This window comes from Pistacia vera, unplaced genomic scaffold, assembly GCF_008641045.1.
Source record: "Pistacia vera cultivar Batoury unplaced genomic scaffold, PisVer_v2 Contig5, whole genome shotgun sequence".
Taxonomy (NCBI): domain Eukaryota; kingdom Viridiplantae; phylum Streptophyta; class Magnoliopsida; order Sapindales; family Anacardiaceae; genus Pistacia; species Pistacia vera.
Window position 1 is genome coordinate 500,664 of NW_022196334.1, and position 20,309 is coordinate 520,972.

Genomic DNA, 20,309 nt, shown 5'->3' on the forward strand with positions numbered 1-20,309 from the left:
TACTTACCTAAAGATCCGAGGGGAAGTGAGAATCATAAGCCAGTTCTTTTTCTTTAGGACACCACAACATCTTTACTTCTATTATCTTAGTCTTTCGCCCTTGCCTGATGTATGAGCCTATGAGAGCAGCAATTAATAATTCAACAAGTAGTGCGAAATTAAAACTCATTGATATCAAGGATAAAATTCTTGCCGAGGAGGTTCGTAGGAAAGATTCGAGTGAGATAACATTGAACGCTTTGAATGTTAAAACAAAAGGTAGAGGCTGCGATAGAAATTCAAACCGAGGTAGAGGAAGACCAAAATCAAGGAACAAAAGAAGCAAGTCCATGTTTGGAAAAAAAGTTGAGTGCTAGAATTGTGGCAACAAAGCCCACATACACAGGAATTGCAAAGCACCAAAGAAAGAGGAGAACAACAATAATGACACCACAAATGCCATAACTGAGGAGGTACAAGATGTTTTACTTTTATTTGTTAATAGTTTTATTGATTCTTGGGTTTTAGATTCAGGAGCTTCGTTCCATACCACTGCATACCATGAAATTCTAGAAAATTATATGGCTGAAAATCATGGAAATGTATACCTAGCAGATGGAGAACCTTTGGATATTGTAGGTATGGGTGATGTTAGATTGAAGATGGCAAACGAATCTGTGTGGAAAATCCAAAAAGTAAGGCATGTACCAAAATTGATGCGCAATCTAATATCAATTGGGCAACTTGACAATGAAGGGCATAGTGTGTCTTTTTTGGGTGGTACATGGAAAGTTACTAAAAGAGCCATGGTGGTTGCTCGTGGAAATAAAACTGGAACTCTTTACATGACTTCTAGTTACAGAGATTCAGTTGCAGTCGTAGATGCTAGTGTTATCTTGAGTTTGTGGCATTGTAGACTTGGGCATATGAGTGTGAAAGGAATGAAGGAGCTTTAATCAAAGGGAAAACTACCAGAGTTGAAGTCGATTGATCATAGTTTGTGTGAAGGTTGCATCTTTGGCAAACAAAGAAGAGTAAGTTTTTCCAAAGTAGCAAGGGAACCAAAGGCAAAGAAGTTGAAGTTGGTTCATATAGACGTGTGGGGACCCGCTCCTATGTCATCCCTTGGAGGCTCAAAGTATTATGTGACGTTCATTGATAACGCAAGAAGAAAGTTATGAGTTTATTTTTTGAAAAATAAATCTGATGTTTTTGATACTTTTAAAAAGTGGAGAGCCATGGTTGAAAATGAGACAAACCTAAGGGTGAAGTGCTTGCGATCTGATAATGGGGAAGAGTACATTGATCAAGGGTTCAAAAAATATAGTGCCAATAATGGGATCAAGATGGAAAAGACTATTCTTGTAACTCTTCAACAGAATGGTGTCGCCGAAAGGATGAACATAACCCTAAATGAGCATGCAAGAAGCATAAGATTGCATGCTGGACTACCACAGACATTTTGGGCTGACGCAATTAATACTGCAGCCTACTTGCTCAACAAAGGACTCTTTGTCTCGCTAAATTGCAAGATCCCAGAATAAGTTTGGAGCAGCAAAGAGGTAAATTATTCTTTCTTAAGAGTGTTTGGTTGTTTAGCATATGTTCACATTGACTCTACTCTGATCTCTATAGCTTCAGTTTTTTTAATAGAAAACTTTCTGAATCAAACTGACAAATCAACTGGATCACCCTTCTGAATCAAACTGAAAAAAATCAACTGGATCAGCATTTTCACTCCTTTACTAACACCTTCCCTTAAGCTGAACCTGGGAACCTTGACAATACCTCTGCTTAAACATTGCAGGCATTGTCACTGCTTTACTAACGACAAATCAACTAGATCACCTTTCTGAATTATCTCTCTGTAGCTTCAACTTTTAACAGAAAACTGACACAATCAAACTAAATCACCTCTCTATATTTTTCAACAATTCACACCATGTTTAGTACTACTGCAGTCATCACAATAATCAATCCACAACGTGTTCACTACAACTGCAGTCATCACAATAATCAATCCACAACATGTTCAGTACAACTCCATTCATCACAACACCCCTGAAGTAGCTCCTTCATCACAATCACAATAGCAAATCAATCAGAAAAACAGAGAAACATCAAACTAACTATGTTGCCAATTTTGCATTAGTAAAAGATTTATTAGCAGCAGTGGCATTATCATTAGCAAATTTAGTATCTGTATTACTAGAAGAGCTAGCCACAACAGTCAATTTGTCTCGAAGAACCTCAAACCTGGTGGTGGATAATGCTTTAGTAAAAATGTCAGCTTTTTGGTAATCAGTGGGCACATATTGGACTTTGAGATGATTGGCTGCAACCTGCTCTCGAACATAATGAGCATCCAATTCTATGTGTTTGGTTCTTGCATGAAACACTAGATTAGAGGCTAATGATCCAGCACTTTGATTGTCACACCAAATGATAGGTGTAGTGTGAAGAATCAGTCTAATTTCAAAGAAGAGACTTCTAAACCAGGCTATTTATGTGGCTCCTTGTGCAAGGGCATGATATTCAGCTTCTGTGGAGGATAGAGCTACTACCCTCTGTTTCCGTGAACTCCACTGAAGCAGGTTTGGACCAAGAAATAAACAGCAACCACTTATGGATCTCCTATCTTGGATACAGCCTGCCCAGTCAACATCTGTAAAACAGTCTAAGTGAAATCTATGAATTTTTTTAAATGTAACACCAAAATCCATAGTTCCTTTGATGTATCAAAGGAGTCTCTTACAGGTCTACCAATGAAGTTGAGTAAGGGACTTAAGAAACTGACTTAGCTTATTCACTGAATAAGCAATGTCAGGCCAAGATAATGTCAGGTATTGCAGGGCCCCGATTGTACTTCTATTAGGGGCTAGTTTGTCAAAACATTCACTGTCCTCAAACGTAAGCTTGTTGCCTACTGCCATAGGAGTAGAACATTGATTGCAGTCCATCATTCCTATTTTGATTAAGAGATCTCGAGCATATTTTTCCTGACTCATGTGAATGTTGGAGGCTGTTCTATGGACTTCAAAACCCAGAAAATATTTGAGAGATCCTAGGGTTTTTAATGCAAATTCAACATTCAACTTCTAAACCATAGTTTTAACCAACTCAGAATCACTTCCTGTTATTAATATTTCATCCACATAGACAACCACATAAAGTGTCTGATCATTATGTCTATAAATGAACAAACTTGATCAGCTATAGAAGATACAAAATCCCATTGAAGAAATGCAGTTTTCAGCTTTTCAAACTAGGCTCTAGGGGCCTGTTTTAACCCATATAAAGCTTTAACCAACTTGCAAACATGCAGAGGTTTTTGAGCATCAACAAAGCCTGTAGGTTGGGTCATGTAGATTGTCTCACTTAACTCACCATTTAAAAATGTATTGTTAATGTCCACCTGCTGAATATCCCAGCCATAGGTGATAGCCAAGCTCAACATAACTTGAATTGTAGCTGATTTAATAACCGGGCTAAAGGTTTCAAGATAGTCAACTCCAGGGGTTTGTTGGAAACCTTTGGCAACTAATCTTGCTTTGTATCTTTGCATGGAACCATCTAAGTTTTGTTTGACCCGAAAAACCCACTTACAGTCCACTATGTTCATGTTAGGTTCAGTAGGGACAAGTTCCCAAGTATTATTTGATTGCAAGGCATCAAACTCACTTTGCATGGTAGCTTTCTAGGAAGGATGATTGAGAGCTTCATAGACACTAGTAGGTTCAGTTGAATCAAGAGGAGAGGAGGAGACTGTGGAGGAGGCTAACATGGAACTATGAAGTTTGGCCTTAGATCTAGTGAGCATAGGGTGAATGTTGAGAGAGTGGGAATCAAAATGAAGTTCAACTGTGAGATTTATACCGTTCAAGGAGTCAGCTAAGTGAGATGGATGAGAGGGTTGTGATGGTGAAGACTGAGGGTCAAAAAGTAGGTCTGCTGTCAGATGGATATTTTTAGGAGAAGTGTCTAATGAAGGTGAGGCAGAAGATGGAGTAAATACCGAGATATTTGGGGACTGATCAGAGCAAGAAGTAGACTCAGTAGGCTTGGATCAGGAGGAGAAGGCTAAGTAGATACATGTGAATTTTGAGACTGATTAGAACAAGGTAAAGACTTGGCAGATTTTGTGACAGTAGGAGGGGACTGAGTAGACACAGACTTGGCATTTGCTGGTAGAGAGTAGGATTTTGACACAGTTGAATATTGCTGATCACATGCAGGCAAAGAAGTGGGAATAATAAAAGCAATAGAAGAAACATAAGAGGGACATGTTGGTGATGACAGAGGAAGACTATTCTGTGATGAGGAAGAGGAATTGTGAGCAAAAGGAAATGTAGACTCATCAAACTTAGCCCTTAAATAGACATAAATATTTCCATTCGAGTCCATACACTTGTATCCCTTGTGATGCATACTAAATCCAATAAAGGTGCATTGAGTTGTATGAAATGAAAACTTATGAGAATTGTAGAGTCGAATAAATGGGTAGACTACACAACCAAAAACTTTTATGACTGAATAATCTGGATTTTGTTTGAATAAAACTTGAAAAGGACAGGAATTGGACAAAACAGGGGTGGGTAGTCTGTTTGTGAGATAGGTTGCTATTTGAAAGGTATGCCACCAATACTTTAGAGGCATGCTTGCTTGAGCCAATAAGGTTAACCCTTGCTCAACTATTTGCCTATGTTTCCATGCAACCCTTCCATTTTGCTGATGTGTATAAGGACAAGGGTGTCTTACAACAATACCATGACTAGCAAAATAAGATGTTAGACTTCTAAATTCAACGAGCCCCAGCCCAACCCCCCCCCCCACCCCCCCCCCCCCCCCCCCCCCCCCCACCCCCCCCCCCCCCCCCCCCCCCCCCCCCCCCCCCCCAAATCTATTTGAACACTTTTTAGAGGCTTATTAAACTGTCTCTCTCAAGTTTATGAAACTATTGAAAAACCAAATTTGTTCAGCTGTTTTTAAGGGAAAATCCAGATCATTACTGTAATCACCAGAAATTGGATGTAATATTTAAAGCGTTCAGGAGATGAAATGGGTGCTAGTCCCTAAAGGTCTGAATGAATTAATTTTAAAGGTTGAGAAGCTCTAGAAGCTGATCTGGGAAATGTGGATTGATGAGTTTTCCAAATTGGTAGGTTGGTAGAATTCTAAAGATCCTTGAACGAGCTATTGAGATGCAAGGAATTCAGACTTTAGTAAGGATGTAGCATTGGGATGTCCTAAACGTTTGTGCCATAACATGCAGTGGTTTTTTCTACTGGAAATGATTGAAAATGTTGTTACTAGCATTATTACAAGCAGATACAAGATTGGACAGACTAGAGGGAACTGATCAGCTTTAATAGAGACTGAATCAATAGATTGTTTGAAATCATTAGTAGCATTATTACAAGCAGATACAAGATTGGACAGACTAGAGGGAATTGAATCAGCTTTAACAGAGACTGAATCAGTAGATTATTTGAAATCATTCAAAGAACTAGCAACATTATTTTGACATGACTGTGAAACTACAAATGGTAAAGGTTGCTCAAGGTGCAATGGACTTGAAGTCTTGGCTGTTGTGTCGAAAGCTGAAGATGAAGAAATTGACTGACCAGTAGAAAAATTTGAGTTTGAAGAGGATGTATTGGTTGAAGTTTGGAGTTGGTATAGGCCAGCTTTAAGCTTTCCTTGAAGAAGAATAGCTTTGGAGTGCTTGTCCTTAACCACACAGTGATCAACAAAAAATTCAACAATGACATTATCATGTTTGGTGAATTTGGAAATACTTAACAGGTTTTTTGTAATAGAAGGCACACATAACACATTTTTCAAATGAAGAGATCTAGATTGACATGAACATGAAGTAAAACCAGTGTGAGAGATAAGAAGAAGCTCACCATTTCCAACTTGAAGCTGCTCATTGCCAGTGTAGTTTGAGTTCAGTGTGAGTTGAGATACATTAGAGGTCACATGGTCTGTTGCTCCAAAATCCATATACCATGAGACATCTTGAACTGTGTTTGGAGTAGCAATGTAATGTGCAGCTGGATTAGAACTAGGAGGAACATGTGTTTGAGACAAAAGTGCTTGATTCTAAGGATTATGCATAGATGGTTGAGATAACACTGGAACTGATTGAGAACTGTTTGGAAATCCAATGGAATTAGCACTTGAACTGCTGGAGAAGTCAAGCTGTGAATTCACAGGCTGATGTGCATTGGAGTTGGAAGGACCATGTGAAAGGTAAAATTGTGGCTAAAAGTTCTCTGGTGATCTGAGATAATTCTGAGCAAAATGGTTTCTGCCGGGTACATTATTTGCTCCAGTAAAACTAGCATCAAATCGGTGATAGCAGTTTAATGCTAAGTGGCCAGTTTTTCCACAAACTTGACATACCAGCCTGTTTCTTCCCAAACCTCTGCCTCTACCTCGTCCACCACCAAATTGTGGAGAGTAAAATGGGTTGAAAACTGATGGGTTAATAGGGTGGTTAGGATTGGGAATGGATTGTGTAGGGATGTATGGATGAGGTGTGAAACCATGATGAAAGACTGGACTAGGAATTTGAGATTGTCCAAAACCAGATTGCTCAGAACTGGTTTGTCCAAAGTTGAACTTAGATTGTAATTTATTCTGATACTTCTTATCAGGTTCATTTGTAAGGATATTAGCAAGATGCACTTACCCCCACTAAACTCAGTGTTGATAACAGAATTCATGGCCAGATTTGCTTTCTCTAATCTAAGTTCATACTTCTGCAGAATGATTTGTGCTTCCTGAATGTTAATGGATCTAAGCGGGACTCTAATCTAGTAGTTATATTCACTATGGCAGGATCATATTTAGAGTTTAATCCTTCAAGTATATAGTTCAAAAGCTCCTCATCGGTAACAATAATTCCACTACCAGACAAGACCTCTGCAAATCCTTTCATTTTGACAAAATATTCATGAATATTTAGATTGTCCTTTTTAGTATTTTGCAACAAATTCTTAACATGCAGGGTTTTGGTTCTTGACTTAGTAAGGAATTCTTTTTCTAAGGTAATCCACATATCGGCAGAAAATTGACATTTTGAGACTACATTGAACATAGATTCAGAGATTGAGCTAAGAAGCCAGCTTACAAGTAATTTGTCGGTTTTCTTCCACTGATTGTACTCTGGATTAGTTCTTTTCTCCACAATTCCTTCCGAGTTTTCAGCTTGAATCTTGACAAATGGAGCTGGGCATGAGACTAATCCAGTAAGGTGTTCTTCTAAATCGTGAGAGCCAACTACGAATAGAATTTGGGATTTTCAAAACCTGTAATTATCCCTAGTTAATTTAGGGGAAATTACTGGAAGTGTTGAGTAGGACATTGACGATGAACTTACACAATCGATTGAACCAATGGGTACTTTGTGAGCTGAATTAACTTAATTAGAAGAGAAATGTGTCAGATCAATCATTTTTGACACTAGTCGATGGCTCTGATACCATGTGAGACTTTGAGTAAAGTCAACAAGAAAAGGGAAAAAAAGGAGATAAAGGAAAACACGAGAGAGAGAGTGAGAACTGATAACTTGGTATTTTATTGATTTGTTTTCTTAATACATTTTATTGTACTGTACACTTTTATAGTGTTTACATGAGTGTAACAAATCTCTAACTAATCTTGTTACAGCTTAATTGAATGTTAACAGAAATGTAACAACTAACAATATTAACAGATGGCACTTTTACCCCTTTACTAACATCTTCCCTTAAGCTGAACCTGGGAACATCATTTTCACTCCATTACTAACACCTTCCCTTAAGCTGAACCTGGGAACCTTGACAGTACCTCTGCTTAAACATTGCAGGCATTTTCACTCCTTTACTAACAAGTATGATGGTTTGCTACTAAAAGTTGAATGTAACTTCAATAAAGAAAGCTATGGCCCTAGACTATTACCCGAGATTCCCATCTTGAGAAACATCACGACGAATCCTGCCAACTGCGACATCATCTTTGTTTGATACCTCCAATGGCGTAGGAAAGTGATTGGATGCCCGCTCATCAATAACAACTACTCCTGGTGCATTCTTTAGAATTTCCTTAGCGGTGTCCTGGAAATACAACTTAAATAAGTCAAGAATGTTTACTGGTTAAAATAGAAGATTAAGAAATTTATCTTTAATTTAAAAAGATTATCTATTTTTAATTGAGACACACATAATGAACCTAGTAAGGAACTGCTTGCAAATCCTAATAGCATGTTTTAGAGGGTTAATCTGGGATGATAAACAAAATTTATCACCCCAAAATCATGAGGTTCAGGTCACGTTTAATTGGGACTAACTTTGGGCATAGATGGAGAACTAAAGACTTCTTTGCATGCAACAAATTGTTAATGTTTAGGTTTTACAAAAGTATAGAAGTTCATAATTTTATGCCATCAGAATATTTAGCAAAAGAAAACCAATAAGAGAAAAAATGAGCCATTACTTAAAAATCAAATATTGAATTCATGTTCTACTCAGAAGGAAAATCAAATTGATGCTGATGTGTCTGCATTTCTCATCAGTAGTGATTTCGAAAAGATAAGCTTGCAATTAAATCAAAACAAGAAATTTACCATAAAAGCGGGCACAGATAAAATTATATATGAAATTAAAAATCTACATTCCTCACTAATCCAAGCAAAAATGTTACATCCATCGTGGGTTCAGTAAATTCTGTTATTTTATGTAACAAAACAAACACTCCTGAAACAAATAAAAGAAAAGAAAAAAACATAAACTAGAAAAAAATAAAATAGTTACATTGAACATCAAATTAACACCAAAATATTAATTCTAAAATATGGCATTCTATTAATATACAATACATAACTTGTAATTATTATCATTTTTCTTTTATAGATAGTCGAGTAACATCATTGAGCCAGTCCATAATAAAACTCCCTGTCATTCATGAATCATGCAGATAGCAAAAGAATTTTTCTGTGTTACCATCCCAGTAACATTATCGAGGCTTGTACCATTAAACCAAGATGCTAATATAATACTAGAGGTTACGTTATCCAGTAACATAACGAAACCATCACTAAACCTTTATTACATAAACCTATTTTTTCAAGTTGTTGTTGTTGTTTTCCCTCCTTCACTCTCATCTTATCTCAACATTCATATTCTTCCATAATCAAAATTATGGCTAATCTTGTTAGTATCTCAATCTTTACTACTCTTCTTGCAATATTACTTGCTTCATTCACCGAATATTTCTATTCCCTCCCTTTGCTTCCTCTTCCTCTTTACTTCTTTCACTCCATTTTCAAATCTTCCATTAAACTCCCCCCTTCTCCCTTCTCCATTCCAATCTTTGGCTCAACCATCGCTTTCTTGCTTCCCTCGCGCAAACCTGTGGCTCCGTATTCCTCCTCAAACTTGGTTCCAAAAATTTGGTTGTGGTTTCAGACGCTGAGCTTGCTACCCAAGTTCTACACACACAAGGTGCGGAATTCGGATCGCACCCTCAAAACGTTGTTTTCGATATTTTTAGAGGCAATGGACAAGACATGGTGTTCACAGTTTACGGAGAGCATTGGCACAAAATGCGCGGGATCATGACACTGCCATTTTTCACTAACAAAGTGGTGCACCATTATAGTAATATGTGGGAAGAAGAGATGGCCCTTGTTGTGGATGACTTGAAAAAATAAGACTACTGTTATATCTACAACCTCTTCTTACAAACTATTTTTGACAATTCCAACGTGATAACTTGTTATTAACTAATCATAATTTATAAGGTGGAACACATTACGAATTGACAAATTGTGAACTGTTACATCGAAGTTGTGAGAAGATGTTGTAAACGTAACATTTTTCAATTAATAAATGTATTATTTGTGAGCTACCATTTTAGGAAGTTTTAATCATAGAAATACGCTCTAATCCTAAGGTGTTTTGTCTTTTTTGTAGTGAGCATGAGTCCATTGTGAAAATATGATCTTATCTCTATATTTCACGAAACTTTAGGTTATTATGTTTAAATTTGTAAGAAAATAACATTTTTTATTAATTTATCTCAATTTAATCAATCTAATATCCAAAATCTGTCATTAATGTTAAGTGGATAATATTTTTTTGGAGGCTAAACACATGAGGACTAAAGTTTTACTATTTACTCCAATATGGCTACACACGTTTTGAATCATCAATATTTAAAAGGGAAAAATAAAAATAAACAAATAATTAAAATAAAAATATCAAAAATGTGGTCCGAACATTATGAGACAATGAAAGGTGGCGTCTTTTGCTCCCCATTTTGGAGTATTATCCCCTTCTCCCTTTAAGTTGCTTGAAGGAGTAGGACCCTACAATCATACTTTATTTTGACCTTATCTTTCTTCTTCTTTTTCTGTATTTATAGCCATGACAATTTTCTAATTAATTATCAAACCAAAAGATTATAGAATGCTTTTTAAACTATGGTTTTATGAAGAAATACATTGCAAATATTAAGTATGTTTAAAATAGTAATAAATAATATCTTAATAAGAGTTTATTATTTCAACCCACATTAAGAAAACTCTTTAAAATATTTATTGCTAAATGCATATTGAGTATAATGTTTCTTCTCTAATTATGTCCTAATTATTGATGATATTTTTAAAATATGTGACAAAACTCTTTCTTGAAATAGTTTTTCAAAAATAATTTTCCAGAATGTTTAATGAATAATATTATCCATTAGAAATAAAGCAATTTTTGCTAATTAAAAGTTGATATTTGCTAATAAGTGTTCAAATACAAGCACACTCTTGTGCAAAAATTGAGGGTGGCCAGAATGTTACATACATACATACATTTGAAGATCATACAAAATCCTTGAATAAAGAGAGAACGTTTTTTGTGTATCCGTTGCACATTCAACAAGTCAATAAAAATAGCGCAAATAGCATACACGTGATTCATAATTGGGTGGTAACAAGTAGGGGTGTTCAAAAGAACCGGTTGGAACCGGAACCGGCGGGTACCCTGGGTTTGGTTCTGGTTCCTACCCAGAACCAGTCGTCAATGGGTAGGTTCCGGTTCTAAATTTTTGGAACCGTTACTGTGCGGTTCCGGTTCCGGTTCCTATAGTTAGGAACCAGAACCGGAACCAGGAACCGAGACTAATATAAAATAAAATTAAAGATTATGGGGGTTAATAAAAACTTTTGTAGAAAAAGTAATGTGAATACATTTATATTTATATTTCATAACATTTAAAGTAAGTTGGTTTGACTTTTGAGAACCTACCTTTACAAAGTAATGGAGTTTGTAATTTTAAATTTATAATTTGTAATTTTATTTTTGTTAACAAGTGCCAGGTGGGGGGGTACCTGTAAGTTTTTAAGGGTTTTTTTTTTGCGATTTTAAAAACTTTTGGGAGGTCATGTAATTTTACAGGGTACCCAAAACCGGAACCGGAACCGTTGTTACAGGTTCTGGTTCTGGGTATCTAGGAACCAGAACCATCGGTTCCGGTTCTGGTTCCAAATTTCAAGGAACCGTCGGTTCCCGTTCCGGTTTCGGTTCCTTCAAAAAGTGCAGAGTACTCGGAACCGAACACCCCTAGTAACAAGTGCAAAATGTTCTTCTTTGAAGAAGGTCATGTATTTAAATTTGCAGAAGAATCTTAAGGCAACCTAGCAAACCACAGATTTATTGAATAACAAATAGTAAGATACAACAAGATTTGAGACAGTTACAAGATTAACAAACACACAACAATCAACACAATATAAAGTTGACACTCAAACTGAATAATTGTACAAATAAACATATATATTCACATAATGAAGTACTCTTGTCAAGGCATCTCTCTTCAAATGATATCAAGAGACAAACAAGAACTTCATATGAAGAACTAGGCCTGTAATGAAGAATGATACAAAGCCCTTAAGATTCTCTGCCTGTCTTTCTTGATCTCAAGAAGTTTATCATGAACACACCATGGAAAACTAAGGAAATGCTCGCGATTATGTCCTTCGTTGTATCGACCCCAAAAACTCAGATGATATGTAACATAGTACCAAGTTGATGCTTTCATGTATACTTTCACAGGACCATCAGATTCATTTTCCTTCCTTTTGAACTAGTCCCTGGCTTCTCTTATCAATGACTTCATAGCCAATTTGATTCCTTCCAAATCCCTTTTTCTTATTGAAAGATTTTTCCATTTTCATTATTCGACCGCTGAGTATTTCACCCTCAATTGATATCTAAAATAGTCCATCAGATTCCCCAATCTGTAATCATACTCACGTTTGTAATAAAAAGAATCATTAATGTAGTCCTTGAAGCCCTCCACTTCCATGTCAAGATCATAAAACTGCCTTGCCTCATCTGCGGTGAAGGATTTAATAGTACCCATCTTTGGCACAAGATCTTTTACATCACAATAAAGTTTCCCAATCATACACTTCGCGATTCATAGGATTCTCTTTCATGCTTTTCCATGTAATCCGGAAAACTTCTAACTTGTAAACTTTGAGGGATTTTAGCAGGTATTCCGGTTTTTGAGAAGTCAACAGCAATGGAGGCTAGCTTTGCAAGCTGAATACATTGCCAACACATTGCCTTGTAAGGACTAATATCTGCAAATGCAACATGGGCGTTACAAATTATTCCCAAGTTCTCATTGGCCATGTGATCTACAAAATACTCCTCCACATTCTGTACCACAATAATGTCTATGTTAAGGCATAGAAAAAAAAAATGTGATAATTAGAACTCAAAAGAAAATTAACTAATGCAATAAGCCATAATTCATGTATGTTTTTAAACAATTCTTAGCATGCTAGATTTAGTGATACCTCAATTGTAACTTCATTGTCAAGAATCTTAGGTGGTGGTGAAATATATTCCATAGGTGGATACTGGCGAGGAGGAATGAGATCACGATCCCAACAAACAAAGTAGATATCTCCATCCAAATCACTCCCCGAACATTCATCAGGATGAGGTCTAGTTAACAATGTAAATATGTCACTGTAAATATGCTTTATAGAGAAATTATGCTTAAGTAAACAAAATATCAGTGACAAGAAGAATGTAATGTGATCTTCAAGAGGGGGGCGACCAATTAGAAATTTTATGATTTCAATATTAAAATTGCATGCAAGCAAGAAATATATAATATGTAATAAGACAATCTATGTTTTGTGCATGTGTGTGTATGCTATGTGGTGTATATGACAAGCTTTCCTCTTTCCTTTAGCTGGAAATACTATGCAATCCACCATGTGGTGCAAGGCCGGAACATTAACAGCATTTAGAACACGAACATCTCCAGGATGTAGACATGGATTTTTCGCAACGGTTACCTTTCCCTTTACAATTTTGCTTGGATTAGATACTTTGCCACTTAACAAAGCTGAGGAATTGGTTGATAACTCAGTTTGGCGACCTGAACATTGCACGAACACCTGGCCATATTTCAAGATTCTTGTCTCATCTAGACACCCCATCATTGCTCGTCCCCTTGGGATAAAGATTCTTGTTTTCGTTTTCAAGTCTTTCAATGTTGACAAGCGAAATATTTGTAACATCATTGAGAGAAATGGTTCTTCATGTGGCTTAGAATAATAGTCAAGCATATCTTTCAATACATATGTGATCGCTCCTGAAGACATCAAGACTAACATTATCTTATCTGTATTTCGACATACTTGGTCTCATTGATAACTTTATTGATGAAGTTTGATCAACCACTACAACACCTTTGTACCCATCATATCGAATCTGAAAGGCGGATGGAACAGTTCTGAAGCCACACTTTCCAGCCACCATAAGAGCCAATGTAGTTGATATTTTCCCAATGCCGTTAGAGAAACCATATTTGACTCCCCCCTTTTCAACTTCTATATCAGGAATTTCCTCAATTTCACTCTTATCAACATTCACATCTTCCTTGGAGGAGCTGAATGATTGACCGAGTCTAGTAGAATATTTTGTCACAATCCTTATTGCGCTAAAATCACCCAACCTCTCTCTGATTTCACTTGCAATTAGCCCTGGTCTAGATGCAAACATCCACACAGAATTATCTTTTAGTTGACTATTAGAAAAGGCCAGAAATTCAAACTTTTTATCTCCAATAACAATGCCATTTCTCAGAGTTGACAATATCCTTTGATAAACTCTAGTATGCCTTTCAGTATTCACCAAAGATGCTCGAGAAGATAAATCTGTTGGATGTATTTTTTTGAAATCCTCATTAAAAAAAGAAACACGAATAAAGTTCTCACCATCATCAAAATATGTGCATAACACATTACTAGATAGAACAACCTCTAGACCAAAGAAATATACTTTAGATGGGGTGACTAGAACCCTACGCATATATACCAATCTGTGACTTAAATTGATGGCGGGCAACATAGGAGGTCTTGCAGCCATGTTGTACTTTTGATATTGTTCTCTAAGCCACTGCCAAGGTTCAAAGCAACATTCTTTGGAATAAAACAGTGTCTCAAGAGCATGTTCTACAAATGCGACATTTCTTCTATGTGGTTCAACCATTTGAAGAAAATTATCATCTACTGCTGGCCTAGGAATACAACCATGCTGAACTAAGATATTAATCTTAAACAAGATACGAAATGGCAAGTTAAATCCTTCAGTGGACTTACAATTGGGACATGATCAGAGTGGCAAGAGGAAGTTGAACCTCTCTCCACAACGAGTTTCCATGCTGTTTCTTTGTAGTAAGCAAAATCTTTCTTAAAATCTGAAAGATAACCAGTGGTTGGGAGCTCCAAACATAAAGCAGTAGATTGGCCAATGCATGAGGATGGAGTAAAATCAACTTCATGAACCCACTGAACATCAGTGTCATCTCTAAAAAAGGTTTGATCAAGCACATCTTTTGAATATATCCGAGGAACACTGAATAACTAACAATACAACACAAAAATATGAAAAAGAAGAACATGTGAAGAATTGTCCTCAATTGTCACACAGATTAAAATGTATTATTGCTAGTAATTATAAGACCTAGAACAAGTTTTAACTATAGCCTTAAGTACCAAATCATCCACTGGCAATCGAAATAAAATCTTAAATAATGCAAACTATGTAGCAGCAAAGTACAATAAGAAGCAATTCTATATTCCAGAAATAAAATAAAATACAATACAAATTAGTTTAAACAGCACACCTGAATGATGATAAACCTCTTGTCTTGTAGACGGCGCAACTCAACTAGCCTAATGCTCTCGTATGGGAGCTGAAACTTATATTCCACATAATTATGAGGTAGAAAAAAGTTAAATTTTCTTAGTCGTAATCCAAACTTGATAGAAACATTTTCCTGAGTCCATAGTGATGAAAACTTTTTGTCTGACAATTGAAAACCAAAGTGCAACTTGACTTCTTTAATCATATGTTGAATGTGACCTGGTTTTGGTCCCTCGCCCATATCTTGAGCTTTCATTCCCATACCAAAGGCGTTCGTCAGCCAAGGACTTGATTGTATCTGCAGCTTCAGTTGTTGTGAAGTGTACAATTGCATAGCCCCATAAACCTTCATGTTGCTGAACTCCCACATCAGTGACAGTCCCTTCACCCAAAATTTGCTCAAGAAATTGTTTTATGGTTTCTGGTTGCTCAGCCGTAGCAAATCCATACAATATGATTGACTTACCCATTCAGTCTAAACAATTTCAACTGTTGTTTCCTAATCAACACCAAATTAGTAACACTTAACAAAATCTCATTTGATGCATGAAAAGTAAAGAAATTTGAAACACATCAGGGCTCAATTAATAAACTTAAACAAATATTTCTTAAATTATAAGAATCACATATTGAACAATCAGGCCTAAAAAATGCCCACCCATTTCAGTTTTAATGGAAGTTGATTGATCCACAGACTCAATAATCTAAAAGAATATATATAACAAACCATAGTACCATACGATGCGTTGCTGAAAAGAATCCTTCTTTTCATGATTATAAGAATATATATAATCAAGGGGAAATAAGCTTGGCTGATAAAATCTCCAAATCACATAAAAGAAATTTTTCATTAATTGCCCTAATATCACAAAAAATTGTCATAAATATTCCCTAAGATACAAGCCAATTTGTCTAAAGCTCTGCAGCGATGAACAAAAATTTTGCCACTCAAAGAAATGATAAACAATATCAAAACCTGGCCAATCTAAACATGGAAAAATTATCAAAATTCAGAATATGTAAAGTTTAGTGTAAGGAGAAAATCAAAATCAATGAGCAAACAAAGGAGCACTCAGTTGAAAATCCTCCATAAAATTTAACTCTAAAATGCATGCAATCTGAACCAAGAGACTACAACAAAGGAAATAAGCGAATGGTTGTAATTAAATAACTAAATAAGAGAAAAAAAAACTCACAAAGTGTACAGAGAGATAATTGCAGAGATATGAATAAGCAGATGGCAATACGTGCGTAAGAAGAAACAAGCAAAATGCAAAAGAAGACATAAAGGATTTGATTATATTTATAAAGAAGAAGGAAAAGAAAGACTATTGGTAGTCAATTTCTATACTTGCAAACCAAGTCTCTTCATGGTGCCAAAAAGTTCCATTCTAGGATTCTATACTTTCCCTACAAATAATTTATCTACAGCTGTACCTAAATCTCAAGCATAAGCATTACTTAATTATAGTGCTAAGTACTTATAATTCTGATAATTAACATCACATTTGCTGGTGTTAAAAGTATTTATAATTATAAAAAAATGACGTCATTTTTTCCTATATAAGCTAAATCCAGACTCCATTTTTAACTACATGGTATCAGGGGCGGAGCTAGGGATGCCTCCCTCGGGCTCCAGTCTTATAAAAGAAAATTTAAGTTTTTAAAATTATGTATATATAACTTGTTGAATATTATTATTTTAATTGCATATCAAAAACATTACTCATAATAAATAATTATTAATCTTTAATTCTCCCAATCTATTTTTATAAAATTCATCATATAACTCCATTTTCTCTTATTTATAGACCACTCTTCCTCTATATTTAAATATATTTTCTTTATTTTCTTTACTTATTAATGCTATATTAACAATCTCATATTAACATTATTCACACAGATATTTTAGTTATTAATTAGTTGATATTATTAGATAGTTTTATTAAAAGTTCTAAAATCTTATAAACTCAAAGAATTTATTAATTACATAGTCATGCTCTATATTAAAATATATAAATAAATCTCTTATGTGAAATCTAAAATGATAGTTTCTCAAAAATAAATATATTTATTAAAAGTAGTCAAGGTTATTATAAGTTAGGGGACATTTTTATTATAAACTTACATAAATGAACACTTTTATCATAAAAGACAATGAAATGGCATTTAACGGTTTAAAACTGTTAATTTCAACAAAAAAATTTGGAATTACTAAAATATCCATGTGTAAGTGATTCTATTGTTAAAAAATAGAAATAAAACAATATACACATCACTAAATAGTAAAGTTAATATAATTTTGTTATAATAAGAGCATGAGACTTGAAGCATAAAATTGATGGGGAATTATAAGATGCTTTAATTTCTCTCTTTTGCAAAGAAATGAATATATAACCTATATTATTTTTTATTTTGGCAAATTGAAATTCTCTACTTGCTTTTTAAGGACAGATTGAATCTAATTGATGGATGATTCTTTTACCCCATTTTATCCATCGTCTTTATATATATATATTTCATTTGCTAACAATGATATATTTCTTTTACTTTATAATTATTTTAAGGCATGAGGCAATATATAACCTATATTACTTTTATTTTATATATTTTGATTCAATAACATTATGTTTGTTAAAAATGATTTTTTCTATTAATGATCTTAAAATGTAATTTTATTTTTTATTTTTTTGGTTAATTTTTAATGATTTTATCATGTGCCTCCTCTGTAAGCACAACCTCAATATTTAGTTTTAAAGCTTAATTGGTTAAACTAACTTTAGTTAAATTCGTCATTTAAGGATATAAGTGTAATATTTAAAGCTGTGAAAAGCTTATTTTATTAGCATGTCATATAAAAATATCAAGCATTATTTAATTATGAATATTCATTAAAAAAATTAAATAAGTAGAAGTAGGGAAAAGAATGTTTGCTTTATAGGCATAATATATTCTCCTTATGAAAAGGGTAAGGAATGCTGTATAAATAAAAATTGTAAAGCCTTCCTTCTTTAGAATGCAACTTTGTAAAAGAATCTACTCTTTTTCTTATAATTAAAACATTATAAAATCAATTATTTTAACATGCCCCAATAGTTTACACTTTATCCACCCTGAGGTTTTAATCAACTATGTCTAGATCAAGTGTTTTAAAATACTTAATTTACCTAGACTTTGCAAAAAGGTATCCATACCTACGGGTCAACGGATACTCATATCAAACGGACAAATACGGATACATCTGAAATTGACCCGTATAAAAGTTACCCATACCCTGTTCGCCCATAAAAAATGCAGATAGGATAGGTAATGCCAAAGGTACCCGCATTTTAAGTAAAAACGCTAAAACCATTTCTCCCTCACGCAGCCATCACTCAATGTACAAAGGAATGAGTATTGAGTTGAATCGGGAGAAATCAGAAAAGCAAGGGCAAGAATGCTTCAAGAATGCTTTTATTAATTCTTAGCTAAAGAGAAGAGTAAAACAGTTACACTTTATACATACCAGTTCAGTAGCTACTTCAGTAGCGCAAACACTTCTTAAAAACGACAGCGTAAAAGTAAGGAACAAATACTTCTCAAAACAGCAGCGTAGAAGTACAGAATTTAATCAATCAGAAACGACAGCGTACAGGTGCAACTCTTAGCACTTTGACTTTGTATGAGAGAACATCAGCTTTGTATGGTCAATATTCCCCCTTAAACCAAACTGCCTCTAACCTGAGCTTTTACTGATAGCTTCTTCTGAACTGGTGGTTCAATGTTGAATCAAATTATCTCTAATCTAAGCTTCTACTGGTAGCCTCCTCTGACCTGTGCTTTCTGATTATTGAGAGAACACTTGAATGATAGAACATTCACCAGAAACTTGCACAACGGGTCAATAACTTGTTCATTTTGCAACAACCAGAAAACGGCTATCTCTAATCTGAGCTTCTACTGGTAGCAGAAAACAGCTATCATCTAATCTGAGCTTCTACTGGTAGCCTCCTCTGACCTGTGCTTTCTGATTATTGAGAGAACACTTGAATGATAGAACATTCACCAGAAACTTGCACAACAGGTCAATAACTTGCTCATTTTGCAACAACCAGGAAAGGACTAAACAGTTCACCAGAAACTTGCACATTAGGCCTTGCACACCAGGCGAAAAGACTTGTTCATTTTACAATAACCACAAAACTACCACTTTGCAGACTATAAGAACATACTAACATACAGCAACCTCACACTCATTTGCAGCTATCATCAAGTGATATAACATTCAGTTTGAACCTTAACTCACTAAAATGAGCAGCTGACACTAACATGCAACAACCTCACACCCATTTGCAGCTATCATCAAGTGATATAACATTCAGTATGAACCTTAACTCACTAAAATGAGCAGCTGACACTAACATGCAGCAACCTCACACTCATTTACAGCTATCATCAAGTGATATAACATTCAGTTTGAACCTTAAATCACTAAAATGAGCAGCTGACAGTGCCTTAGTAAGAAGATCTGCAATCTATAATTTGGAAGGAACATACTGGATGGCCACTTTCTTTTCCAAAACTTGTTCTCGAATGTAATGAGCATCAATCTCAATGTGTTTCATTCTGGCGTGAAACACAGGATTGGATGCAAGTGCTCCAACACTAACATTGTCACACCATATCACAGGAACAGTATGAAAAGATAGTCCCAACTCAGTAAACATACTCTGTAACCATGCTACTTCTGTGGCAGTTTGAACAAGAGCTTGGTACTCTGCTTCAGTGGAGGAAAGTGCAACAACTTTCTGTTTCCTAGAACTCCACTGAATTAAGTTCGGTCCTAGGTAAACACAACAGCCACTGGTTGATCTTCGATCTTCTAAAATACCACCCCAATCAGCATCAGCATCAACATAACACTCTACATGTAGAGTACTTGCTGGTTTAAAATGAAGACCATAATGCAAAGAACCTTTTATATACCTTAACACCCTTTTACAAGCTAGCCATTGCAACTCAGTAAGAGCTTGTAAGAATTGGCTTAGCTTATTTACTGTGAAGCTGATGTCCGGTCGCGTAAGAGTTAAATATTGTAATACCCCTACAGTACTGCGGTATAATCCAAGGTCTTGAAAGAGTTCA

General features: G+C 35.3%; 1 pseudogene; it reads right to left on the reverse strand.

Annotated features, from left to right (window-relative positions):
• Positions 1–11,871: 11,871 nt before the first annotated feature.
• On the reverse strand, positions 11,872–15,655 carry LOC116105461 (annotated as a pseudogene).
• Between the last annotated feature and the right edge of the window lie 4,654 nt (positions 15,656–20,309).